Here is a 19,377-nt window from a genome sequence, read left to right as displayed (position 1 = left end):
CATGGGGAGCTTGGGTGGTCACATGGTGGGTGTGGGCCAATTCTTGCTGGAGCCCACTTAAAATGGGATTTTATTTGTTTCCCTGTGTTATTGTTTAAGGTTAAAACAAATAGAGCTTACCTGATTAAAAGGAAGTGCCCTTCCTGGAAAAAGCCACTTAAAGTATAACTACAAGTAAAACTTTCTTTTTGTATAGAGTAAGGGGGGGGGTTATATCCTCAGTCAGATATTTTTTCACCATCTGTCCCATTGCTGATGTTTTCCTTCACTTCGTCTCCCATAGCCAAACGGGAAGTTAGAAGAAATCCCTGCAGATTGAGGGATTTCCTTGGGAACCGCCAGGTCACCAGAACTAGTGTCCCCATTGGAATATTTCCCCTCTATTTATTTTATGGGGACAACCCAAACTTTGGGATTTTTTTACTTTCACTGATACCACCTGTCTCCAGCCCATCAGAGTGCCCGGGTGCCTGTCTCCAGCCAAGAGCATGTAACTATTTTAAGCAAATAAAATGCATGTAAAAAGGCAATTTTATTAAAGTTTGAAATAATGCTATGTTAATAGGAGCATCTAACAATATAAAGTACATGTTACATTCCACTTTGGCTCCAAAAGTGGAAATATGCTTTAAGGACTGCTTTACAAATGTTTTGTCTCTAACCCTATACCTCTCTCTTTTTTAGCTCCTGCCTTCATTTCAACGAGTCTGCCTAACTGGACTAGCAGTGCTTGTCAGCAAGGTCGAGGTGAACTGCAATCAACGCAAAGATGTCATCTTCATCAATTTGCCTGACTTGCTTCGCAATTTTGTTCTGTAATGTGCATGAAGATGTAGCCCCTTTCTGATGACTTGAAGGACTGTCCTCTACCATTCTTTATAACATGGTGTCATTGAATATAGCTAAAAAATAAATGTTGACCTGATTTTTAAACCTTAGTTATGTCTTCCCATTTTTTTCTCGGTGTTTCTAACCTGGATGGTAGTATTAAGATGCATGCACTTTGAATTCAGATACCATTTAATCCATCAGAATAAAGCAGCCCATACATGATTTATTTTATTCGTTTTGATCAACTCTTCCCACACACTTAATGTGGATGGGGAAATCACTCCTGCTGAGGTATTGTATTCTGATGGTGGGGAAAGTTCCCTGCTGTCAGAATACACTGATCAGCACTGCCGGATGTCACTTCAGTGTTGATCGTGCAGACTTTTTCAAATAGGCTATTGTACAACCAGCCCGCCCTTACATGGGTCGACACTTGGCTGGTTCCTGCTGAACCAGGGCCGGATCCAGGGTGGGGGGGGGGGGCACAACTGGGCAATTGCCCCTCAAAAAAGTATTACTCCCAGTACCAAGTCCAAACTGAGCGGAGCCGACACCTTCCTCTTCTGCCGCATGCCTAGTGGGTGTTGGCTTCACCCACCTCCTCCCTTAAGCGTCTCAAGGCTCCAGCACTGTGAAAGATGAAAACATCTGTGTGATGCTGGCTGCCTCCTTATTATTAGTCTCTATTCCTCTTCCATGGGAGCCCCCCACCAAAGCACCAAAGTATTACCTATAAAAGTGTGTACAATAATACATGTCTAATATCACAGAATACAGTCAGGTATGGATGCCATTAGTTATGAAAAAAAAGTGCTGCCCTTTTAGTATTGACATTATTGTCTAGTTCAATCTTAACCACTTAAGGACCAGGTCTATTTCTGACACTTGTTTACAAGTTAAAATCAATATTTTTTGCTAGAAAATTATTTAGAACCCTCAAAACATTATATTTGTTTGTTTTTTTTAGCAGAGACCCTAGAGAATAAAATGGAGATCGTTGCAATATTTGTCACACCGTATTTGCACAGCGGTCTTACAAATACAATTTGTTTGGAAAAAATACACTTATGTGAATAAAAAAATATGAAAACAGTAGTTGGCCCAATTTTTTTTCTCTAATGTGAAAGAGAATGTTACACCAAGTAAATTGATACCTAACATGTCATGCTTCAAAATTGCACACGCTCGTGGAATGGTAACAAACTTTGGTACTTAAATGTCCATAGGCGTTGCTTTAAACATTTCTACAGGTTACCAGTTTAGGGTTTCAGAGGAGGTCTAGTGCTAGAATTATTGCTCTCGCTTGAACAATCGTGACGATACCTCACGTGTGGTTTGAAAACCATATAAATATGTGGGCGCGACTTGTGTATGTGTTCGCATTTGCGCGCAAGCACAGAAGGACGAGGTGCTTTTTTTTTTTTCTTTTTCTTATTTTTTCTTCTTGTATTTTTTACACTGTCCCTTTAAAAACGTTTTTCTCTCCCCGTCTTCCAGGACGGCCCAACAGTGAGAGATGAGAGGCTCCTCCTACCGGAAACACAATCAAGTAAGATTAGTTAAAAGGCCCCACCCTTCCCTCAGGCCCTTAGTTTAGATTGTGTTTCTTCCTACAAGATACGTGTGTTATTACTAACCTTCAGACTTATGGAGTCAAAAGGTAACCCTGTGAGCCAGGTTCAGCGGAAGGCCACGGGTTCCCCCTGGGGGACCCCATGAGCGGAGCTTTACCTGCTGCCCCATCCAGGCTTCTCACAGGTCGCCCAATGTGGTGCAAGCCCTCGGTCACCTGCGGGATGTTTCCAGGTCTTGCGATCCGGCGCCAGCAGCTCTCCTCCACCGAAGGTTTTTGAATTTCCCGCCGGACGGGCACTTCAAGCCTCATCTTCAAAACCGGAACTTCCGGCGCAACGTCATACACGCGCGACACGGGAAAGCGGAAGAATGTGGAGGAGATGCCGGAGCCACTTACGAGCGGCAAAGCAGAATCCAAGGCTATTGGAGCTCGGATGTCTGCTGTGGAAATGAAGCCCTCCACGACTCATCCTCCGGGGGAAGGAAGAGGAGAGGCAGATCCAGGTGTCGGCAGCCAAACCCAGGCCTGAGCAGGGTAAGTGCTGAAGTGAACATGTAACCCTTATTGGGTCTATGCATTTTTTAAGACTGCTGGTTACCAACATAAAAAATACCTGGAAGTTGTATAATTTCCTTGAACTTATTGGAACCCACCATGTTCTTTCTATGGTCCTCAAAAGTGGACAAAGGGTCCCCCTGGGTTGCGGGATTTTAGCGGTGATACACTTCCACAAGAAAGTAAAATTTAAATAATTTTACATATTAAAATCGATCTGTAAAAGATCTAGAATGTAGACATATTACAATATATACAGAGAGTGTGTATGGATGTAAAACCAGGACAATAAAGATGATAGTGGTACATATACTCAGTGGCATATGTTTGCTTTGAAGGAAATCCTCCAACCCAACGCGTTTCAGGCACGCAGGCCTTTCTTCAGGGGTCTGGATGCGGAGAGATTTTGATTTCCTACATAACATAGCAGATAGTAGTTTTGTTAGTTACACAGGTTGTGGTATGTTAAATATATGTTCATATACAGATATAACAGAGTAGTTAATCATTACATGTGTGAATATCATTTGATGTACAGAAATGCATACCAGTAGAGTGATCCGAATGTGACAAGAGACTCACAGCTGATAAAAGCAGAGAAGGGAGAGGTCCGCTGCATAGGGTGCCGACAGTGCACCAAGAGGGGTCCTAGGGGTACCGATCCTCCCACATGTGGTCCCAGCGAGGATACCCAGTGGAAGGTCACAATGGCGTCTGTGTTGGCATATATAGGGGGATATGTAGAGCAGTTACTTTATTTGGAAATATCCTGCGAGTTATAGGTGAAATATATACTATGGTAAGAGAGGAGGTATACCTTGTGGAAACATTAGTACGTCTATGGAGGCGAGATCCTGTATTAAGCGGGTCCGAGTGCAGGAGAGTATGTTTCCAACCGGAATCACCTTCCTGCAATGTATATATCCTTATATGAGAGCTGGTCTAGGGGTAACATAATTTTAAGTTGTAGGATCTGTGTTACATCGTACCTTGGTATGTCAGTGGGTGAATGATGGTGTGATCGGGTCCTCCAAAAAGAAGCGTTATGGGGGTCCAGTGTTCCCCCAAATAAACAAGGTGTGTAGGGATAGGGTGGTTAAGGATAGGTACTGAAATAGGAACATATGTTGTTATATATCACTGTTAATCATGTCTTCATCTATATATGGAGTTAATTGGTGCGGATATACCTGAGGAGTAGAGATTCAAGCGTATCCAATTCTTGAATTGAGTAGTTGAATCATACACCTGGAAAAATAGCATAGTGTGTATGAAATCATAGTGTAATGTAATCATTGTCTAAACAGAGGAGGGTATAAAAATGGGGAAAAGTACCTGGAGTAGCTGGACCTAGATAGTAGGAGCTATAAATAGGGTGCAGCTTCCTGTTAGGTTCCTAGGATAGCAAATTTCTAATCAGATGCAGTGAAATGATTCAAAAACAGATGGTCCTCATGTCATAATTTATTATAGGAAGGGTGATACTTACTGTATACTATCTTGTATCCTGTCTTCCAGAGTCCTTGAGCGGTCCACAAGAAACCTCTGTCTCTACACCAGCATTGTCAGGGCACGTTGTTCATAGGAAGTGTGGTAATTGCTCAGATAAGTTGCCCAGCTCCCACACTAAGGCCTTTTGCTATAAATGCCTTTATAGAATGACAGCAATGGAAACTTCAGGAATGATGAAAGACTTTATTAAGACAATGCAGGAGGAAATGCTGTCCACTATGATGACAGTTACAGTTGTGTTCAAAATTATTCAACCCCCAATGCTGTAAAGGGTTTTAGGGAATTTAGTATACATTTGTAATTGTATTCAGAATGAAATCCTGCAAGGACTTCTTAAAGAACCATATGCAACTAAAATGACATCAATTGGTTCTGTAATACAGTAGTAAATGTTTATTTTGTGAATTTTTCATTGACACAATTATTCAACCCCTTAAAGACTACCACTCTGAAGAACAGAGGTTCATTGAAGTGTTTGAAGTGTTTTCAATCAGGTATTGAAAACACCTGTGGACGTCAGGGAGCAGCAATAAAGCCTAATAATCACCAATTAGGCAGCTTTAAAATGACTGTGATACTCAGCTCCTTCTAGACATTTACTGGTGTGGTTACAAACATGGTGAAGTCAAGAGAATGGTCCAGGAAGACATGAGAAGAGGTGATTACTCTTCACAGGAAGGGCAATGGCTATAAGAAGATTGCAAAGATGTTAAACATACCAAGAGACACCATAGGAAGCATCATTCGCAAATTCAAGGCAAAGGGCACTGTTGAAACGCTACCTGGTCATGGCAGAAAGAAGATGCTGACTTTGACTGCTGTGCGCTACCTAAAGCGTAGAGTGGAGAAAAGTCCCCGTGTGACTGCTGAGGAACTGAGAGAAGATTTGTCAGATGTGGGTACTAAAGTTTCCCCTCAGACAATACGGCGCACACTGCATAATGAAGGCCTCCATGCCAGAACTCCCAGGCGCACCCCCCTTGCTGTCTCCAAAGAATAAGAAGAGTCGACTGCAGTATCCCAAAAGTCATGTGGACAAACCACAGAAGTTTTGGGATAGTGTTCTGTGGACTGATGAAACAAAATTATAACTGTTTGGGCCCATGGATCAACGCTATGTTTGGAGGAGGAAGAACAAGGCCTATGAAGAAAAGAACACCTTGCCTACTGTGAAGCTTGGCGTGGGGTCAATCATGCTTTGGGGCTGTTTTGCTTCTGCAGGTACAGGGAAGCTTCAGCGTGTGCAAGGTACCATGAATTCTCTTCAGTACCAGGAGATATTGGATGACAATGTGATGCAGTCCGTCACAAACCTGAGGCTTGGGAGACGTTGGACCTTTCAACAGGACAATGATCCCAAGCAGGAGTTACAGACCACTTAGAGAGACACAGCCACCTCCCCCCCAAAAGGGAAAGGGAAGGAATAGATGGGAAGAAAAGAAGAAAAAAGAGCATGTAAAAACAGGGCAGAATAGAAGGGATCGATCAGATGAGAGGAACCAGAGAAGGTCAAGGTCCAGATCTCCACTTAAAGGACAGGTGGACTACACAGGATATTATTCCGAATCACCCTATACACCGCAAGGACCCGGGTATTCTATGCCAAATAGATATGAGTCATTAGACTACGAGGACTCGGATGAAGATGAAAGATATCCACAAACAAGAGGCCCGCCGCAAACCCCTATCAGCTCCAAACCACGGGGTTTTTTAGGCCAGGGACCAGGGAAAGCCAAAAGAAAAAAACCAGTAGAGGCTGCAGGGGGGGCAGCGCACGGAAAAAAGAAAAAGTAGATACCCCTGAAATTTTCAATTTGAGTGGAGTGGTTCTGACAGAAACAGAAAAACGAACCCTTAATAAAGGGCTGAAGTATGCCCCAAAGAAGCCACTCAATAAGTTCCAGACTTTTGTGGACGTGCATAAATTTATACACAAACTTAACGTCAAGCGACACTTTTTATGCAACGCCAAGGAGAGGAATTACGTGTCACAATCAGACCGCATATATACCTACCAATCTCAGGAATGCCTCCCTGTTCAACCCGGGAGGAAAATCCAGTGATCATGTCAAAATTTTCAAGGAAGTCATCCTGGGAGAACTAGAGGAGAAAAATACAAAATTAAAATCCCAAAGAGATTTATCTACAGGGATTAAATCTATATGCGACAACAAAGATCTGATTGTTCGTCCGGCCGACAAGGGGGGGGGACGGTACTCCTCAAGAGGGAAGACTACCTTGAGGAGATGGATAACCTCCTATTGGACCGGGACACATATCAAATCCTCCATAACGATCCCACTGGAACATACAAGAGGAAACTTGATAAGATTGTGAGAAGAGGTTTTGAAGATGGCATCATCAGTGAGAAAGAGAAACAATTTCTGGTTCCACTGGCTCCACGCATACCAATCATTTATTACCTCCCGAAAGTCCACAAGAATTCGATTAAACCGCCAGGGAGGCCTATAGTGAGCGGAATAGACTCCGTAACATCCAGAATAGGCAAATATGTGGACTTCTTCCTGCAACCTTTGGTCAGAGATACCCCGGCCTACTTGAAGGACACCTCCCAGTGTATACAGGAGATAACCAACTTAGAAGTGGATGGTGATGTTCTATTAGTCACCGCGGACGTCACGTCCTTATACACGGTCATTCCTCATGACCTGGGGTATGAGGCGGTCAGTGTGTTCCTAGACCAGGCCCATGAGATTTCACTCCAGCAGAGGCAATTCATTCTTGAATTATTAACATTCGGCATGGAACACAACTACTTCTATTTTGGGAACAAGTTCTTCCTTCAAAAGAAAGGCGTGGCGATGGGGGCTAAATTTGCCCCCAGCCTCGCCAATCTGTTTATGGCACTTTGGGAGGATAGGAACATCTTCTCTGACAGGATACAGGAATTGCTATTCTGGCGGCGTTACATAGATGATGCCATCTTCATCTGGAGAGGAAATGAGGAGAGTTTACATCAATTTATGGTAAACCTTAACCGTAACAGTTGGGGTATTAGGTTCACCTATTCCTGGAGTACGGAGGCAGTACACTATCTTGATCTGATCATCTTAAGAAGAGGGAATAGATTTGTAACAAGTGCTTACCATAAGCCCACTGATAAAAACGGGTTTATCTCCCTTGATAGCTGCCATCATCCAGCATGGCTAAAGTCCATCCCCAGAGGGCAATTCAGGCGGATACGAAGAAATTGCACGGAACGCTCCGACTACTGTACACAAGCGGGGATCTTGAAACAGCGCTTTATAGAGAAGGGATACGATCGGAAAACCCTAGAGAGTGAGATGAAGGATTTGGAAGATTGCAAACAAGAAGAACTGGTTATTCAACGTAGCGAAGTAGTAGTCAAGAAAAGTTTCGACTTCGCCTTCGTTACACAGTTCTCCAGCAACTATAGGTGGATGAACCATGTTTTTCGTAAACATTGGAACATACTAAGGCAGGACAAGATCCTGGGCCCAGTCCTTCCGACAGGACCACAGATGATCTTCAGAAGAGCTAAAAACCTGAAAGAAACAATAGCCCGGACACCTGTAGAACCACCTCCGATTCCTAAGTTTTTCCCCAACCTGAAGGGATATTTTCCCTGCAGGAGCTGCAATCTATGTAGAAGTGCCAAAACCAAGAGAACCAATTCCTTCGTGTCAACCGTCACTGGAGAAAGTTTCCCCATAAAAGACTTTATCACCTGCCACACCAAAGGGGTCATATACCTCGTGACATGCAGTTGTAAGAAACAGTATGTAGGCAGGACCATTAGAACAGCCAATATCCGTGTCTGTGAACATCTGGCAAACATCCGGAAAGGCTTCCCAGGTCATAGCTTATCTAAGCATTGTGCCACACATCACCACAAAAACCATCAAGATTTGGAGGTGATAGTAATAGAAAAATACACCCCCCACTGGCGAGGAAGCAATTTGAAGAGGACCATATCCAGAAGGGAAACCTTCTGGATATATCAGCTAAAGAGCTCCCGCCCCTTAGAACATAATGTAGATCTGGATATTAATGCATATATCAACAATAGCTGAACACGTACCAGATCGATTAGAATAGTCGCTCATAACATCTTCCCCACCTTACATTGGGACATTCCATTCGATTAATCGGATGAATTGGTCCCAATTGGCTTTCATATTTTCTTAGAGCTTTTATCCATTGCCTATTAAGCTTAAGATATAATACAAGGCAATTTTTATATTGGTATATTGTTTTATTGTTTTATGATTTTAATTGGTGTATGTTACTTAATTAGCAGAGTATGTTCCACCGCTGTATTGCAAAACAGCGGAATGGAATATCGTGCTTTAGATTACCTTTTTTATGTATACATTCAGTTCCTTAAGACCCAGCTTCCGGTCACTGCAAGTCCTATTCAGCCTACAATTCAGCTGTTGATAGGCTCAGGAGAACGGTGACATCCCCGGCCTTTAACCCGGATGTTTACCTTCTTCAAAGACAGGAAGTCTCCTAGGCAGACCCGAGTGTGAAGTCACTTCCTGTGTGCACTGGGGAAGACTGACATCCCCGGCCTTTGACCCGGATGTTTATCCCCTTCAGAGACAGGAAGTCTCCTAGGCAGACCCGGATGTGAGGTCACTTCCTGTGTGCACTGGGAAAGACATACATTGCAGACACCGGAAGTTCGGCATACATCAGGATATTTAAGGGCGGATGATGGCGGTGCTGGCTTACTCCTATTTCCGTAGACGACTGTTTAGTGGAAACGCATCACAGAGGAGCGCCGCATCGTCATTGCAAGTTACCGAGGACCGCACTGCAGGCGGCCACGGCCTCTCCAATATTGGTATCGGTTTCCTGTGTCCATTAGTTAACATCTAACTGTAAGTGCACTGGATACTTTTGTTTTAATAAATTGTCAAAGGTACTGCGCTATGGTCTGATTCTGTTTCTGTGAGATACACGTGGAAGCCCTCACCTGTGCGGAGAGTAACACCCAGAACAAGAGTGGACCGGGATTGGGTTGAGACACCGAAAGATCAGTGAGACAGTCGCCTTTTGGTTTGAGCGATCCGGTAAGAGGCCACACTTACTATCTGATTATTTCACGGTGACCTCCCTGAATTCCCAAGACACTACTGGGCTGATTATCCGTCCTTAACCTCTTTTCTCTATGGTAAGGGGCTAATCCCCACAAAGGTTGTGGAACCCATCTGCACCCCACGGATCTAGAGGAACCCACAGAGTGGATTTTACTTTAGCCTGTGAGGGGACGATTGGGACTTTATGCACTTTTATATGTATATGGACTATACACTGAGGTGGCAACCATTGAAATATTGGACACTTTTTCTTTGAATTACTTGTGCACTTTGTTGGTTTATGTTGGTATCACATTATCCATTTATCATCACCTATTCACCATAACACACCCAAGTATATGCACCAGGGTGCATAGTATTTACTGTACACCCGTTCAAGTGCACATCAATTTTGGAAACGCATCACAGGTATATGGGGGACACTCATTATAGTGTCACACCTTTTCCTGATTTGTGACACTAGTGAATTTTAGCGCACCTGATTTCTTTTCTACACAATTTTATCACCATTTGGTTCGAAGGTTGCAGCTATTCACACTATTGATCCTGCGCACTTATTTAATTTTATACACAATGATCCCAAGCATACCTCCAAGTCCACTAGAGCATGGTTGCAGATTAAAGGCTGGAACATTTTGGAGTGGCCATCACAGTCATCAGACTTAAATCCGATTGAGAACCTCTGGTGGGACTTAAAAGAAAGCAGTTGCAGTGCACAAGCCTAAGAATGTGCCTGAACTGGAGGCTTTTGCCCATGACGAATGGGCGAAGATACCCACAGATCGCTGCAAGACACTTGTGTCAAGCTATGCTTCACATTTAAAAGCTGTTATAACTGTAAAAGGATGTTGTACTAAGTACTAAGATTGAATGTCACTTGGGGGTTGAATAAAACTGATAATGACGTGAGCACAGAAAAGACATTTGTGGTTATTTTATTATAAATGTTGTTTGTCTGACCTACACGTGCCTCTTTGATTTAATTGTAAGCAGGATGACTGAATGTAAAGAGCAAAGGTGACCAGCGCTATGGAGTATGAGGTAGAACAGTGAAGAGTGGGTAAATAGGTGTAAGCAGCCAACAACCAAACCCCGAAGGGTTAAGAATAAAGTGAATGTGCAGAGGGGTTGAGACGGCACTACCTAAAAATTAATAAAGTGCTGATAAAGGTGCAATAATGTGCAGAGAAACCCCTTTAAAAAGGGGGTGATACCAATTAATCTAAAATATAAATATTAATTTAAATTCTCAAAGGGTTAAAAATCACACAATTCCGTGTCGGTAAAACAACCGATGTAATCTGTCAATGTATGGTGAATTTTATCTGCAAATAATAATTGTGCCACAAGTGAACAAGTGTTATAGTGGGTTTATTCCAATAAAGTGATACAGTGCACTGCTGATTAAAACATATGGATGCAAATCCCTGGTAGTGAAGTGGTGAAAATATATAAACAAATAAAATCCTGGAGTGATATATTCCTCAGAGGTGATAGTGCTGTTTTACCCTCAGTGACCACTAGGTGTAGTATATACGACCTGATCCAATAGAGTGGTCCACAGAGGTAGATCCTGGGGTTCCTCTCTTGATCCAGCAAGGCACCAGCTGGTGATCTCACAAAAAGAAAGGAGAGGGGAGCCCCATAAAGTAGTATATAACAATGTGCCAATACAGATAGTAATATCGACTCATGGTGAAGCTGCCTCGGATCAGTGTAGAGCAACGCCGGGAGGCTTCCGCGTTCCACGGCTGCAAAGTGCGAGACCGGAAGTGACGCAATGGACCCGCCCTACGCTCCAGCAGACGTCCTCTGACGAAACGCGTAGGGCGGGTCCATTGCGTCATTGCGTCACTTCCGGTCTCGCACTTTGCAGCCGTGGAACGTGGAAGCCTCCCGGCGTTGCTCTACACTGATCCGAGGCAGCTTCACCGTGAGTCGATATTACTATCTGTATTGGCACATTGTTATATACTACTTTATGGGGCTCCCCTCTCCTTTCTTTTTGTGAGATCACCAGCTGGTGCCTTGCTGGATCAAGAGAGGAACCCCAGGATCTACCTCTGTGGACCACTCTATTGGATCAGGTCGTATATACTACACCTAGTGGTCACTGAGGGTAAAACAGCACTATCACCTCTGAGGAATATATCACTCCAGGATTTTATTTTTTTATATATTTTCACCACTTCACTACCAGGGATTTGCATCCATATGTTTTAATCAGCAGTGCACTGTATCACTTTATTGGAATAAACCCACTATAACACTTGTTCACTTGTGGCACAATTATTATTTGCAGATAAAATTCACCATACATTGACAGATTACATCGGTTGTTTTACCGACACGGAATTGTGTGATTTTTAACCCTTTGAGAATTTAAATTAATATTTATATTTTAGATTAATTGGTATCACCCCCTTTTTAAAGGGGTTTCTCTGCACATTATTGCACCTTTATCGGCACTTTATTAATTTTTAGGTAGCGCCGTCTCAACCCCTCTGCACATTCACTTTAGGATGACTGAATGATCAAAATCAATGTCAAACTGGCCAAAACAATCAATTTCAGTGGGGGTTGAATAATTTTGAACACAACTGTATACCATCTTGTATCCTGTCTTCCAGAGTCCTTGAGCGGTCCACAAGAAACCTCTGTCTCTACACCAGCATTGTCAGGGCACGTTGTTCATAGGAAGTGTGGTAATTGCTCAGATAAGTTGCCTAGCTCCCACACTAAGGCCTTTTGCTATAAATGCCTTTATAGAATGACAGCAATGGAAACTTCAGGAATGATGAAAGACTTTTAAGACAATGCAGGAGGAAATGCTGTCCACTATGATGACAGTTAGGTCCACTCTAGGAGCTAATAGAGTGGACCCTATAGATCCCTCTTCAATGGAAGGGACTTCTTCTAAAGGAAGAGCTCTATCAAGAGCGGGACAGTCCGGTATTACTCCAAACTACAGAAAACCTTCCCCCAACTAGAGTCAGGACAGAAGGTTTATCTCCAGAGGAGAGCCGCTCAGATTCCCCATCCTGCTCAGATGCTGAAGGGAATAAGGACTCAGATGCCCCAGACGAGGCAGAGTCAGCAAAAAACCTTTTTGGGTTAGAAAATATGCAGGTTCTCCTTCAGGCCATCTATGCCTCAGAAGAGATACCTGGTTTGCCTAGAGAAACCACGGCACAGGATAAACTCTACAAAGGGACAGGGAAGAGTCCCTCTAGAGTTTCATGTTCACCATTCACTGAAGACTTTGATTCTTCAGCAATGGCAATTACCTGAGAACAGGTTAAATGGAGCTCTGCTGGAAGAGGAGATTCCCCTTTAAGGAGGAGGATACAAGCAAATTCCTAAAAATACCAAAACTGGATGCTCCCCTGGCACAAGTTTCTAGAAAATCAGATCTCTCCTTTCTAGATGCTGGTAGCATCAAGGATGCCATGAGCCGAAAAGCAGAAACTTACTGGGAAAAGCTTGGGATGCCAATGCAGCTACTATGGCTTCAGGTCTAACAGCCTCCTGTGTGGCCAGAAATGCCTTTTCCTGGGTGGATAGACTCAGTAAAAGTCTGTCTCAGACAAAAACCCAAGAAATCCAGGACTCCCTGTCGGTGATAAGTAAGGCATTGGCCTACCTGGAAGACGCCGCACTAGAATCAGAAGCATCTGCCAAAACAGGAGCTCTCCTGAACTCAGCCAGAAGAGCTATTTGGCTTAAGGAGTGGGAAGGTAACCTCACATCCAAGACCAAGCTTTGTGGTCTTCCATTTGAGGGGACCCTTTTGTTTGGTTCAAGTTTGGACGATGTCCTTTCCAGATCTTCAGAAAAAGGGAAGAAATTTCCCGCAAAACTTAGAGAGGCTAACAGGAATTTTTCGTGGCCCCAGGGATAATAAACAACAAAGAAGGAAAAGGGAACCTTCAAAGAGCTGGAATTTTCGGAAGGAAAGATCAAGAAACAGTGCGTCCGTTCCTTCAACCTCAGCTGTAAAGGATTAAAAATGACTTAAAAATCAAAGTAGGGGGCAGACGGAGTCAATTTCTTTCCGGCTGGGAAGAGATAAGTCTCCCCATATATCCGCAGCACCATAAAAGAAGGCTACAGACTGGAATTTGCATCAATACCACCTCCCTACAGTAACCCTTACACATATCCCCAAGGGAACTCAAAAAGGGCAAGCCCTACTATTAGAGATTCAGGAACTGGCGGAACAACTGGTAATCATCCCAGTACCAAAGGAACGTTTCTGAGGTTTGCAATAGTGACAGAGAAAGGAACCTCTCACTGGCAGTTCAGGGCACTACCATTTGGACTAACCTCCAGTCCAAGAATCTTTACCAAGATCCTAGCGGAAGCAGCGGCTTGGTTACGCGATCAAGGGATAGCTCTAATCCCTTACCTGGACGACCTGCTGGTTTTTGCAAAAACAGAGGCCCAACTAAAGACAGACACCCAGCAAGAGCAACCTACAAGAGTTAGGATGGCTTCTAAATTGGGAAAATTCGTCCCTGGTGCCAACACAGGTACAATCCTTCCTGGGATTTCAGGTGGACTCGGTGTCACAAACTCTTTCTTCCCAAAGAGAAGAGGGAATTAATAGTTTTGGCAGTATTAGACTTAAAGAATGCTCAATCTTAACCAGGAGAAAAGTATTAAAAGTCTTAGGCCTTTTGTCAGCCAGTATCCCAGCCATTGTGTGGGCACAGCTGCATGCAAGAGAACTACTGTTCTTCCATCTGTCCTCTTGGGACAGAAGAATAGAGTCGCTAGACGAAATAGTTGTCCTCACTCCACAGGTCCAGACCTCCCTGGAATGGTGGACCAATTCAAACAACCTAGCGGAAGGCAGGCCATGGGGTCAGTGGGACCCACTAAGGATTACCACAGATGCCAGTACCAGAGGCTGGGGAGCCCACCTAGAGGGGGCACAAACCCAGGGAATATGGGGCAAAAGAACAGCACAAGCCTCATCCAACTTCAGAGAACTGAAGGCAGTAGGAAAAGCCCTAAAAGCCTTTCGGAAACTCATATGGAACAGAGAGGTTCTGATATTATCAGACAACACCACAACTGTGGCCTATCTGAACCGACGGGGATGGACCAGATCGAGATCTCTCCTTACCCTAACCCAAGACATCTTGGGGAGGACCGAAGGGAGGGTAATCTCACTAGCAGCTGTCCACATCAGGGGAAAGGACAGCCTGCAGGCGGATTTTCTCAGCCGCTACAGGATCAAAGAAGGGGAATGGGAATTGAATCCCAAAGTCTTCCAGTCTGTAGTAGAGAGGTTTGGGCAACCCGAGATAGACCTATTTGCCTCAGCTCTGAACAAGAAGGTGAAGAACTTCTTCTCCCTAACCAGGTCCAAAGAAATGGTAGGGCTGGATGCCTTAGCTCAGCCCTGGAAGTTCAATCTGGCCTACGCCTTTCCACATCTGATGCTAATTCTCTGAGTGCTCCAGAAATTGAGCAGGACGCAGGATCTGAATTTAATTCTGATCGCTCCCTGGTGGCCCAAAAGGCCATGGTTCCCAATCCTGAAAGCCATGTCCATAGCCTGTCCTTGGCATCTCCCAGTCTCCCCAGACCTTCTGTCTCAGGGACCAGTACAGTGTCAGAACCCAGGTTTCTTCCATCTGACGGCCTGGTTACTGAACACCAATTGCTTAGAGCAAAGGGATGCTCAGATACTCTCTTACTGAGCAGAAAAACAGTCACTAGAAAAATGTATTTGAAAGTATGGAAAAAATTCTGTGCCTGGAAGAAGCAAAAGGACTTTGCTGCTACCTCTACTCCCATGATCCTGGAATTTTTGCGAGATGGAGTAGATAAGGGTGTGGTGGTGAGCACCCTTAAGGTACAGATAGTGGCTCTTTCAGTTTTTTTGGACTCCAGTCTGGCAAAAGAGCCGTTAAAAGAAAGGGTTACCCCTATTACTAAAGACTAGAGTTGAGCGGACACCTGGATGTCCGTGTTCGGCGGGTTCGGCCGAACTTTAAAAAAAAGTCCGGGTCCGTGTCCTGGACTTTTGCCGAACTTTTCCCGGACACCGAACCCCATTGAAGTCAATGGGGACCCGAACTTTCAGGCACTAAAATGGCTCTAAAACACCAATGGAAAGGGCTAGAGTGCTGCAAATGGCAGCAAAATGTAGTTAAGAGCATGGCGAGTGCTCTGCAAACAAATGTGGATAGGGAAATAACTTAAAACAACAATAAAAAACAGAAAAATAAAACAATGTTCTTCATCTCTGAAGGACGAGGCCCATATGGAGTAGGAGGGAGGTTGAGGTGGTGGTGGATGTGGCGGTGTCATAGGCGTGCGCACAGGGTGTGCCGGGTGTACCTGGGCACACCCTAATCACCTAGGGCACATAGCATTATCGCTCTGTTTGCCAGTGAGGAGATGGGAAAGATCTCCCTCGGACCTGCTCTGCTCTATTTCTCTTTGCCAGCAGGGAGAGTAATGTATCGGGGCCATGTACATGTAGGCAAAACACATGCATGTGTATTTAAACTTTGGGGTGCACACCCTAATGCAATAGGCTGCGCTCACCTATGGGCGGTGTAGGTGGAAGCGGCGGTGGAGGAGGAAAAGGGCCGGATTAAGAGCATCATGGGCTTGGTGCTGAGGATTTTGAAGGGCCTTAAGGGCCGTGCCTTGGCATGCACCCAGAGGAGGAAGGGTGCAGCCATGCATGCCTAATTCCACATGGGATGCTGTCTCTGAAGCCCATAAACACATCCATGCATTGGCAACTGTCCCTCCTTGTCCGGCCTTCGTGCTGTGTGGGGAGGTTCTGAGGGAGCTGCCTGGGGAATCGAACATAGACTTATAGCCAGAACATAGCCAGACTTCTGTGTTTACAAGTGACAGAAGAGCGGTAACAGTGAATATGGCCAACCCGGGGCCTATATTAAGGTAGGGGCCTGGAGCTGCAGCTCCAATAGCCCCTATGTTAATCTGGCCCTGAGGAGGACGAGGTAGCCAACACTGCTTTTTTTCAGAAATTTTAAATGAGGGTACACCCCAAAAGAGTGAGAGCAAAAATAGAACAATGGCTGGGTAAGGTCGGTATCCATCGCTATTCGGCACAAGGTACGGAAAAGTCCCGTGGGATCCATGCCTGGTTAATTTTAATGAACGTCAGCTTGTCCACATTGTCTCTGGACAGGCGGCTGCGCTTGTCTGTGATAACGCCCCCAGCCGTGCTAAATACCCGTTCAGATAATACACTGGCTGCAGGGCACGCCAGCACCTCCAAGGCGTAAAGGGCAAGCTCAGGCCATGTGCCCAACTTGGAGACCTAGAAGTTGAAGGGGGCAGACCCGTCATTCAGTACGTCTAGGCGTGTGCACACATACTGCTCCACCATGTTGGTGAAATGCTGCCTCCTGCTAAGACGTTCCATATGAGCTGCTGGTGCTGCTGTTGTGGCATGCTGACAAAGCTTTTCCACATTTCGGCCATGCTAACCCTGCCTTCTGAGGTGCTGGTGGTGCCCTGGTTGCGTTGGCAACCTCTTCCTCCTCCTCCTCCTCTGCCTTGGCCTTGTGCTTCCACTGTGGCCCCGCTGTCAGGTGGGAATGCCAGCAGCATCGCGTCTACCAGCGTGCGCTTGTACTCGCGCATCTTGCGATCGCGCTCCAGTGAGTGAATTAAGGACGGTACGTTGTCCTTGTAACAGGGATCCAGCAGCGTGGCCACCCAGTAATCAGCACAAGTTAGAATGTGGGCAACTCGGCGGTCGTTGTGGAGACACTGCAGCATGTAATCACTCATGTGTGCCAGGCTGCCCAGAGGCAACGAAAGGCTGTCCTCTGTGGGAGGTGTATCGTCTGTGTCCTCTGTATCCCCCCAGCCACGCACCAGTGATGGCCATGAGCTGGCCTGGGTGCCACCCTGCTGTGAACATGGTTCCATCTCCTCCTCCAGCTCCTCCTCCAGCTCCTCCTCCTCATCCTCCAGAACTGTGCCCCTGCTGGACAATTGTGTCCCTGGCGTTTGTGTGTGCAGGAACCCACCCTCGGAGCCCCTTGTGAATGACTGCCCTGAAAGCCTTGGAAATGTTACCTCTTCATCCTCCTCCTCCTCCTCCTCATCCTGTGCCACATCCTCTTCCATTATCGCCCAAATTGTTTTTTCAAGGAGGCATAGAAGTGGGATAGTTAAGCTGACAACGGCGTCATCGGCAATGGCCATGTTGGTGGAGTACTCAAAACAGCGCAACAAGGCACACAGGTCTCGCATGGAGGCCCAGTTATTGGTGGTGAAGTGGTGCTGTTCCGCAGAGCGACTCACGCGTGCGTGCTGCAGCTGAAACTCCACTATGGCCTGCTGCTGCTCGCACAGTCTTTCCAGCATGTGCAAGGTGGAGTTCCACCTTGTGGGCACGTCACATATGAGGCGGTGAGCGGGAAGGCCGAAGTTACGCTGCAGCGCTGACAGGCGAGCAGCAGCAGGGTGAGAACGCCGAAAGTGCGCACAGACGGCCCGCACTTTCTGCAGCAGCTCTGACATATCGGGGTAGTTTTTAAGGAACTTCTGCACCACCAAATTCAGCACATGCGCCAGGCAAGGGATGTGCATCAAACCGGCTAGGCCCAGAGCTGCTATGAGATTTTGCCCGTTATCGCACACCACCAGGCCGGGCTTGAGGCTTGCTGGCAGCAACCACTCATTTGTCTGCTGTTCCATGCTCCTCCACAACTCCTGCGCGGTGTGTGGTTTTTCCCCCAAACAGGCAAGTTTTAAAACTGCCTGCTGTTGTTTACCCCTGGCCGTGCTGAAGTTGGTGGTGAAGGTGTTACGCTGTCCGGATGAGGTGGCGGTAGAGGATGAGGAAGCGGAGTAGGAGGAGTTAGGAACAGGAAGCAAACTGAAGCGCCCTGCAATCCTCGGTGGTGGAAGGACATGCGCCAAATTGCTATCCGCCTCAGGCCCATCCGCCACTGCATTTACCCAGTGTGCGATTAGGGAGATATAACGCCCCTGACCATGCTTACTGGTCCACGTATCGGTAGTTAGGTGTACCTTGCCACAGATTGCGTTGCGCAGTGCACACCTGATTTTTTCCCCCACTTGGTTGTGCAGGAAAGGGATGGCTTCCCTGGAAAAGTAGTGGCGGCTGGGCACGACGTACTGTGGGACAGCCACCGACATAAGGTTTTTAAAACTGTGCGTCTCCACCAGACGGAATGACAGCATTTCAAAGGCCAAGAATTTTGAAATGCTGACATTCAGGGCCAGGGATCGCGGGTGGGTAGGGGGGTACTTCCTCTTCCTCTCAAGTGTTTGGGAGATGGAAAGCTGAACGCTTCCACGGGACATTGTGTTGATGGTTGGTGACCCAGGTGGTGGTGTTGCTGACAGATCGTCTGTTTGCGGGGTGGCAGGTGCCGGTATCACTACAGATGTGGCTGGAGCAGCCGAGACTGCAGCAGAAGAGGAAGCAGGATGAGCCAGAGACGTTTCTTGGTTTTGAAGGTGTCTACTCCACTGCAGCTCGTGCTTTGCACTTAGATGCCTGATCATGCAGGTTGTGCTCAGGTTGAGAAGGTTTATGCCTCGCTTCAGGCTCTGATTGCACAGGGTGCAAACCACTCTTGTCCTGTCATCAGCATATTTTCTAAAGAACTTCCACGCTAGAGAACTCCTTTGAGCTGGCTTTGGTGCGCTCGTTCCCTTGCTGCGTTGGGCAGTAGCAGGCGTAGAGTCTAGGGCACGGCCGCTCCGCTTCTGCACCCTGCTCCCTCTTCTTCTGTGCTGGTTGCTCTGTGCGACCACCGCCTCTTCCTCCAAACTACT

The sequence above is a fragment of the Pelophylax lessonae genome (genome assembly GCF_965119305.1).
Source record: "Pelophylax lessonae genome assembly, chromosome: 6".
NCBI classification, from domain to species: domain Eukaryota; kingdom Metazoa; phylum Chordata; class Amphibia; order Anura; family Ranidae; genus Pelophylax; species Pelophylax lessonae.
The sequence above is the reverse complement of the archived record's forward strand: the minus strand, read 5'-3'. Positions refer to the sequence as shown.